Here is a 7,797-nt window from a genome sequence, read left to right as displayed (position 1 = left end):
TTCAGTTCCCCCTGCTTGAGAAATGCTGAGCATGTTCTTTCTTTTTGGTTTTCTGATTCCAGATCTTTGCACATTTTATTGTAATATTTGGTTCTATCTTCTCAAGTTGATCTTTGAAATTTTCTGTTCAGCTCTTGTAACTCCTCATTTCTTCCATTTTCTTTATCATCTGTACACTGGAGAGCAAGTTTCAGAGTCTCTTCTGACATCCATTTTGACCTTTTCTTTCTTTCTTGTTTTCTTAATGACGTTTTGCTTTCTCACGTATGATGTTCTTGATGTCATCCCACAACTCTTTTGGTCTTCCATCTTTAGTGTTTATTGTATCAAATCTTTTCTTCAGGTGATATCTAAATTCAGGTGAGATATATTCAAGGTCATATTTTGGCTCTCTTGGATTTGTTTTCATTTTCTTCAGCTTCAGTTTGAATTTTCATATGAGTAATTGATGGTCTGTGCCACAGTCTGCCCCAGCCTTGTTTTCACTGATGATATGGAGCTTTTCCATCGTCTCTTTCCATAGATGTAGTCAATTTGATTTCTGTGTATTCCATCTGGTGAGGTCCATGTGTATAGTCGCCTTTTATAGCTGTCTAAAGAAGGTATTAGAAATGAACAAATTACTGATTTTGCAGAATTCTATCATGTGTTCTCCAGCATCATTTCTAACACCAAGGCCATATTTTCCAACTACTGATCCTTCCTCTTTGCTCCCAACCTTTACATTCCAATCACTAGTAAGGATCAATTTCAGATTGAAGAAGTTGGTATAATTCTTCTATTTGATCCTCACTGGCTTTAGTGTTTGGTGTATATATTTGAGTAATAGTGGTATTAACTGGGCTTCCCTGTAGGCGCATGGATATTATCCTATCACAGACAGTTTTGTACCTCATGACTGATCTGGATATGTTCTTTTTGACAATGAATGCAACTCCATTCTTCTTCAATTTGTTATTGCTGGTATAGTAAACTATGTGGTCATGAGATTCAAAATGGCCAATACCAGTCCATTTCAGCTTACTAATGCTTAGGATATGGATGTTGATGCATTCCATTTCATTTTTGACAACTTCCAATTTTCCTAGATTCATACTTTGTACATTCCATGTTCCGATTTTCAATGGATGTTTACAGCTGTTTCTCTTCATTTTGAGTTGTGCCCCATCAACAAATGAAGGTCCCATGGGCTTTTCTCCCATGGGCTTTACTCCATTCGCATCATCATGGTCAACTCTACTTTGATGAGGCAGCTCTTCCTCAGTCACATTTTGAGTGTTTTCCAACCTTAGGGGCTGATTTTCTGGCACTATATCTGACAATATTTTTTTTTTTTTTTTTTTTTTGCTATTCATAAGGTTTTCAGTGACTAAATATTTGGAAGTAGTTTGTCACTCCTTCTTCCTAGTCTGTCTTTGTCTTTAAGCTCATCTGAAATATGCCCACCATGGGTGACCCTGCTGGTATTTAAAATACCGGTGGTATAATTTTCAGAATCACAGCAACTTACAAGCCACCACAGTACGAGAAACTGACAGATGAGTGGTGGACTGGCTGTAGAGCAGCACAGAAATCTAAGTCATGGCTGATGACAACACTGAGAAAAGATGTTCCTGATACTTGCTTCTTCTGTGTTGTTGTTTCTATTGTTTTGGGGTGCCATACAGTCAGTCCTACTCATAGAGCCCCTATGCACAGCAGAATGAAATAATACACAGTCCTGCACCTTCCTCAAAATTGTTGTGCTTGAGGCCATTATTGCATTCAGTGTGTTGATCCATCTTGTTGGGGTTCTTTCTTTTTTTCACTGTCCCTCTACTTTGACAAGCATGATGTCCTTTTCCAGGGACTGGTCTCTCCAGTAAACATGCCCAAAGTACAAGAAATGAAGTCTTCCTATCTTCACTTCCAAGAAGTGTTCTGACTACACTTTTTCCAAAACATATTTGTTTGTTCTGGCAATCCATGACACTTTCAATATTGCTCACCAACACCATATTTCAAATGCATCAATTCTTCTATTATCTTCCTTATTCATTATCTATGGTAAGCACCGGACTGCAAGGTTCATTTTAACTACAAGGTTGGCAGTTCAAACACTTCAATTGCTCCTCGGAAACCCTATACAGGGTCACTATGAATTGGAACTGACTCAACAGCATTTAGCAACAATAATACATGCTCCCATGCATATGAAATGGTTGAAAATACCACTACTTGGGTGAAGCATACCTTAGTCCTCAAAGTGACATCTTTATTCCTTAGCACTTTAAAGAGCCTTGCAGGTGTACCTAATGCAATTATGTCTTTTTATTTCTTGACTGCTGTTTCCTTGAGTGTTGATTGTGGATCCATTAAATTGAAATTTTTGACAACTTCAGTTTTTCTTCATTTATCTTGATGGTATTTATTGGTCTGGTTGTGAGGATTTTCATTTTCTTTACACTGAGGTGCAATCTATACTAAGCACTTCAGGTTCTCTTTGCTTTTCACCAGAAAGGTTGTTTCATTTGCATATTGTTGATTAGTCTTCCTCTAGTCTTGATGTCATGCTCTTCTTCAAATAATCCAGTATCTCAGATTATTTGTTCAACATACAAACTGGTGAAGGTGGTGGTGGTTATGTGCCATGGAGTCAGTTCCAACTCATAGTGAGCCTGCATAGGGTTTACAAGGCTGTAAATCTTTATGGGATCAGAAAGCCCCATCTTTCTCCTATGGAACTGCGGGTGGTTTTGAACTGCTGACCTTGAGATAAGCAGCCTGAATTGTAACCACTATGCTACCAGAGTTCCTTAGCATACAGACTAAGTATGGTAAAATGATACAACCCTGGGAGACACCTTTCCTGATTTTAAACCATTCAATATGCCCTTGTTTTTTTGTTTTTTGTTTTTTTTTTCTCAAACAACTGCCTCTTGGTTCCTCATAAACAAAATTAAGTGTTCTGGAATACCCATTCCTTTCAATGTTATCCGTAGTTTGTTGTTATGATCTACATAGTTGAATGCCTTTTCATAGTCAATAAAACACAAGTAAACATCTTTTTCATATTCTCTGCTTTCAGACAAAATCCACCTGACATCAGTAATGATATTCGTCATTCCACATCCTGTTCTGAATCCAGCTTGAATTTCTCTTAGCTCCCTGTCTAGACACTGCTGCAACTCTTTTTGAATTATCTTCAATAAAATCATTGTTATGGTTGTTGTTTAGTGCCATAGAATTGGTTGCAATTCATAGTGATCCTGTACAGGGTTTTCAGGAGCGGATGGTGGGTTTGAACCACCAATCTTGTGGTTTTCCTACAGCGCCACATCAGGACTCTAACTGGTATGGTGGTGCTATTGTTATTGAGTGCTGTTGAGTCAGTTCCAACTCATAAAACATGTATAGGGTTTCTGAGGTGCAGCTGGTAAGCTTGAACCACAGACTTTGCACTTCAAACTGACCTTGCAGTCTAGTGCATTAACCCACAGTGCCACACACCAGAATTGGTAGTGATACCTAATGATGAAATTGTTCCTGTGGAAACAATTTAAAAGTTAATCATTGCTCTCAATATTAACATTTAAACATTACTCTGTAATACCATGGGTCTTTTTTGGAGGATTTAATGATTTAATTGGGACTCCTGGTATAGCATTATAGGATAAGCACTGGATTGTGATCCACAAGGTTGGCAGTTCAAACTTACCAGCTCTTCCTCAGAAACTCTATACAGGATTGTTATAAATCAGAACGGATTCAATAACAACAACAATGATTTAATTTAGAGTATTGGTGTGGCACCATAGAATAACCACTGGATTGCTAACCACAAGGTCAGCAGTTCAAACCCACCAGTTACTCTTTGGAAACCCTATACAGGGTTACTATGAGTTGGCACTGACTTGATGGCCCTCAACAACAGTGATTCATTTTAACAAAAGTCATTTAGTAAATTCTAAAAATCACTATGTTGTTATTAAGTGTCATTGAGTTAGTTCTGACTTAATAGTGACCTTGCATAGGGTTTCCAAGGCTGTATCTTTCTTATAGGAGCAGAAAGCCTCATATTTCTTCTGTGGAACTACTGGTGGGTTCAAACTACATAAAGAAACCGGATGGTTTGTAGTCCATTGCTTATCATATAAAACCATCATGCTCCCTAAAGATCAATATATATATAACAGAAAAATGACAAATCTTAATATTCAGTTATAAAGCCTTTATTATAGTTACTACACATTTAGAATTCTCTTTAAAATAAGAATAAAACTCTTTTTTTCTTTTTCTTTTTTCCTCCTGCTAGAATACTGTTAGGTAAGAATATGATGTTTATAAGGCAACATGCCCAAGGACAAAAGCCTTGGTGGTAAGGCTCAGGAAAAGGTGAAAAGCATCTGAGTCTTTGTTGTGCTTCTGAGTTCATATTAAATCAATATTAAAGTACTGATGCCATCTGTCTTTCAGCTTGTCATACTGTGGTGATTTGCATGTTTCTGTGATGCTGGATGCTTTGCCACCAATATTCCAAATATCAACAGGGTTACCCATGATGGACAGGCTTCTGTGAAATTTCCAGACTAAGACAGACAAAGAAGAAAGCCCTGGTGGATGACTTCCAAAATCTTTTCCAGTATAGTGCTGGAGAGTGCCTGAGAGTGAAAGTACTCAAAAATGGTATATAGTAGCCACATGTGGACTTAAGTGTACAAACATCCATGAAGATGGCACAAGATTAGGTAACATTTCATAGATTCTCCATGAATTGGAGGCAACTTGATGGTCAAAATTAACAAATGTATTCATGTTAAGACCACTGCTGTGTGTACTTCCCATCAGTAACTGCTTAACAGCTCCTATCTGACACAGAATCATCCCTAGCTTCTGGTTGATTCCAGAATAATATCTTTTAGTGTCTCTGGTATAAGTTAGTATTAAAAACCTGTATAGTCTGAGTCTGTCAGAAGTTAATATAGCATGCAGGAGTTCTGCCCAGGAAAGAAGAGGGACTTGGCCACTAAGAGATTGTCTTTTTGGCTTATTGTGTTTGCTTGCACATGACATGGAAATTAAATTAATTTGAAAGCCATATTTTGGATTTTTGATTTAGAGATAATATTTAACCATAAACATCAAAAGATATATATGTGCTTAAAATGAATTTGAAAAAAATGGGATCTCACATGCTTTTTAAAAATGTTTTTCACGTTTATTTTCTGTGCCAGTTGATTTATTAGGGCTTTTCAACTGTGGACTTATCATATTGCCATCTTTCCCAGGAAAAAGCAATTTGAAAGTGGTTGTGGCTGAAGGCACATTATGATGGCAGAAAATCAAATAGAGCACTGACTTTCATTTAAGATTGTCAATTTGATGAATAGAATGACGTTGACTTAAAACAGACAGGACCTGATAAAAATGATCTATTGCCAACAAGTCAAAGAAAAGTGAAATAATGGTTAAATAAAACAAATTCAGATCTAGTATCTTCAAACCAAATTTTCTTGGAATAAAGTCTATTTTGATTAATTTTGAAAGGATATATTTATTTCTAAGGACCCCTAGTGGTGCTGTAGGGTAACAATTGGGCTGTTAACCTCAGGGGCATTGGTTCAAACCTACAGGTCACTCCAAGGCAGAAAGATGAGGCTGTCTATCCACATAAACATTTGCATACTATCCTATATTGAAGTTGCTATGAGTGAGATTAGACTTGATAGTAGTGGGTTTAGCTTTTGGATACTTATTTATTTTTCCTTTAGTAGGTATTTTAAACCTTTGCCAATATTTTTCATATAATTTGCTACTCAAAAAGAATATGCCTTTGTTTTTGTTGTTAACAAAATGTATTTTCTAATTTGGAATCTATCACTTTCCTGCCAGTTTGTCATATTGTGGTGGCTTTTGTGTTGCTGTGATGCTGTAAGCTATGCCACCATGTTTTAAATACCAGTAGAGTCACCCACGGTGGATAGATTTCAGTTGAGCTTCCAGATGAAGACTGTTACTGGAGTCGCTCTGAAGGAGTTGCCAACGTCATGCAGGTTGTAACAAAGGAAAGGCTTTATTGTGCTAGCACGTGGCCGTGGATTCGCATTCAGAGGCTGAGCTCTGTCTTCTCTGTGTGAGGATATTTTATAGGGAATAGAGGTTGCATACATGAATTCATTTGGGATTGGTTAGCGGGGACCAACAGCTTCATGAGGCTACTTGGGATTGGTTGGTTCAAACATATGGTGGGGAAAGATGTATGAGCATACAAGACAGAAACAGAAGCAGGTGAACATTAGCTCGGGGCTCTGTTCCCTCCCGGAGGTGTGTCAGGAACAGTAGATTAGCTTGGGCAATCACATGAGGCTAGGTGGTCTGTTGTTTATTTCCTAGAATGTGAACCTTGCTCCAGGAGTGAGCTATGAGCCTGGGGGGAATGGGGGGGGGGTAGTGCCTATTTCCGCAGGCCTGCATGCTTCATTTTCCCCTTTGAGGCCCATGAAGCTAGATAGCAAACTAGTGGACCTCACTTTCCTGGATGATATTTTTTAGGTCAGTGGGCATGGGCTGATAGGTATATTGCCAGAGTATGTGGGAAGTAGTTTTCTTTTCTACCCTGGCTTTAACTATGCATTTTAGTGTTTTGTTTTGTTTTGTTTTTGGTTTTTATTGTGAATTATGTGGGTTTACATGGGAGAAAATCGGTTTTACATTCAACCTATCGTATTTCATATTATTGAAATGATTACAGTTCCCTCCGTGCATCATCAAATAACCAAAGGGTACACCCCACAGGCCCAACACCCCCACCAGCTGTCAGCACACAGCCCCTCTCCCTCCCTGAGTCCAGTGTCCCCAGCCGATCCATCTGTCCATGTCATCATCTCTGTCTCCATCCCTGGCGTCACTGCCTCTCTGGGTAGGGTCCTGTTCTCCACTCTTCTCACTTGATGGTCCTAGGGAACCTCCACTCCTGGGCTGCAAAATCAATCACTCCCCTCCTTTTGTCAAAAAACATCTACCTCTACATTTCCGACCCTCACAATCAGTCCTGATGGCAATTATTCACTATTGTACCACAAGAGTCTAGACAGTTGGGGGCGGTGGGGGGAGAAAGGAATAGCCAGAAAGATTAAAATAGAAATCTTGTAAGTCTGTCTTCAGTGTATAACTGATTGGAATACCTTAAAGGGGGCTGGAAGTTGCCCAGTGAAAGAGGCTTCCTGTGGAGCTTTTGCATTGCATAAGACCATAGGTGGAATCCAGAACCCCATCCAGAATCGTATGAAGTGGGAAATTTCCATTAGAAAGGATGAGTAGACCAGCCTGGAACAGTTAGAAGAACAGAAGATACTTCGTGAAAGAAAGACTAGCAGGAAAAATCAGAAGCAATAATGGCAGTCTGATTGATTACTACATGAACAAGTAAGCTGTTCTCCCAGGAGCCATCAAGGCAAGTGGTCGGGTCCCCTCAGAGCATATTCCCTTCCAAGACTAAAACTCAAGGGGAATACATGAGCAGGCATGTGGTTTGGCTGGTGACCACAATGGTCACTGATAAGGGGAAGAGGGGAGAAAAACAACAATGAAGTTGGGAGCTAAGTCCGACCACATTTAATAGACTCATGTAAACCCAGGTGGAGACCTGGATGACCAGAAGTATGGCAAGACCCGGGGACTCCTGGGCCCAGAGGCAGTGATATAGCCACAAATGATGATAGAAGAGAGTGAAGCATCCAGCTGATATGAAGTGAGGGGAGATGCACAAGAACACCCATACTTGCAGATAGTACCCACTTGACCTGGCTTCAATGACTG

Source organism: Chrysochloris asiatica, unplaced genomic scaffold (genome assembly GCF_000296735.1).
Source record: "Chrysochloris asiatica unplaced genomic scaffold, ChrAsi1.0 scaffold00458, whole genome shotgun sequence".
Classification (NCBI taxonomy): domain Eukaryota; kingdom Metazoa; phylum Chordata; class Mammalia; order Afrosoricida; family Chrysochloridae; genus Chrysochloris; species Chrysochloris asiatica.
Note: the sequence above shows the minus strand (reverse complement) of the source record.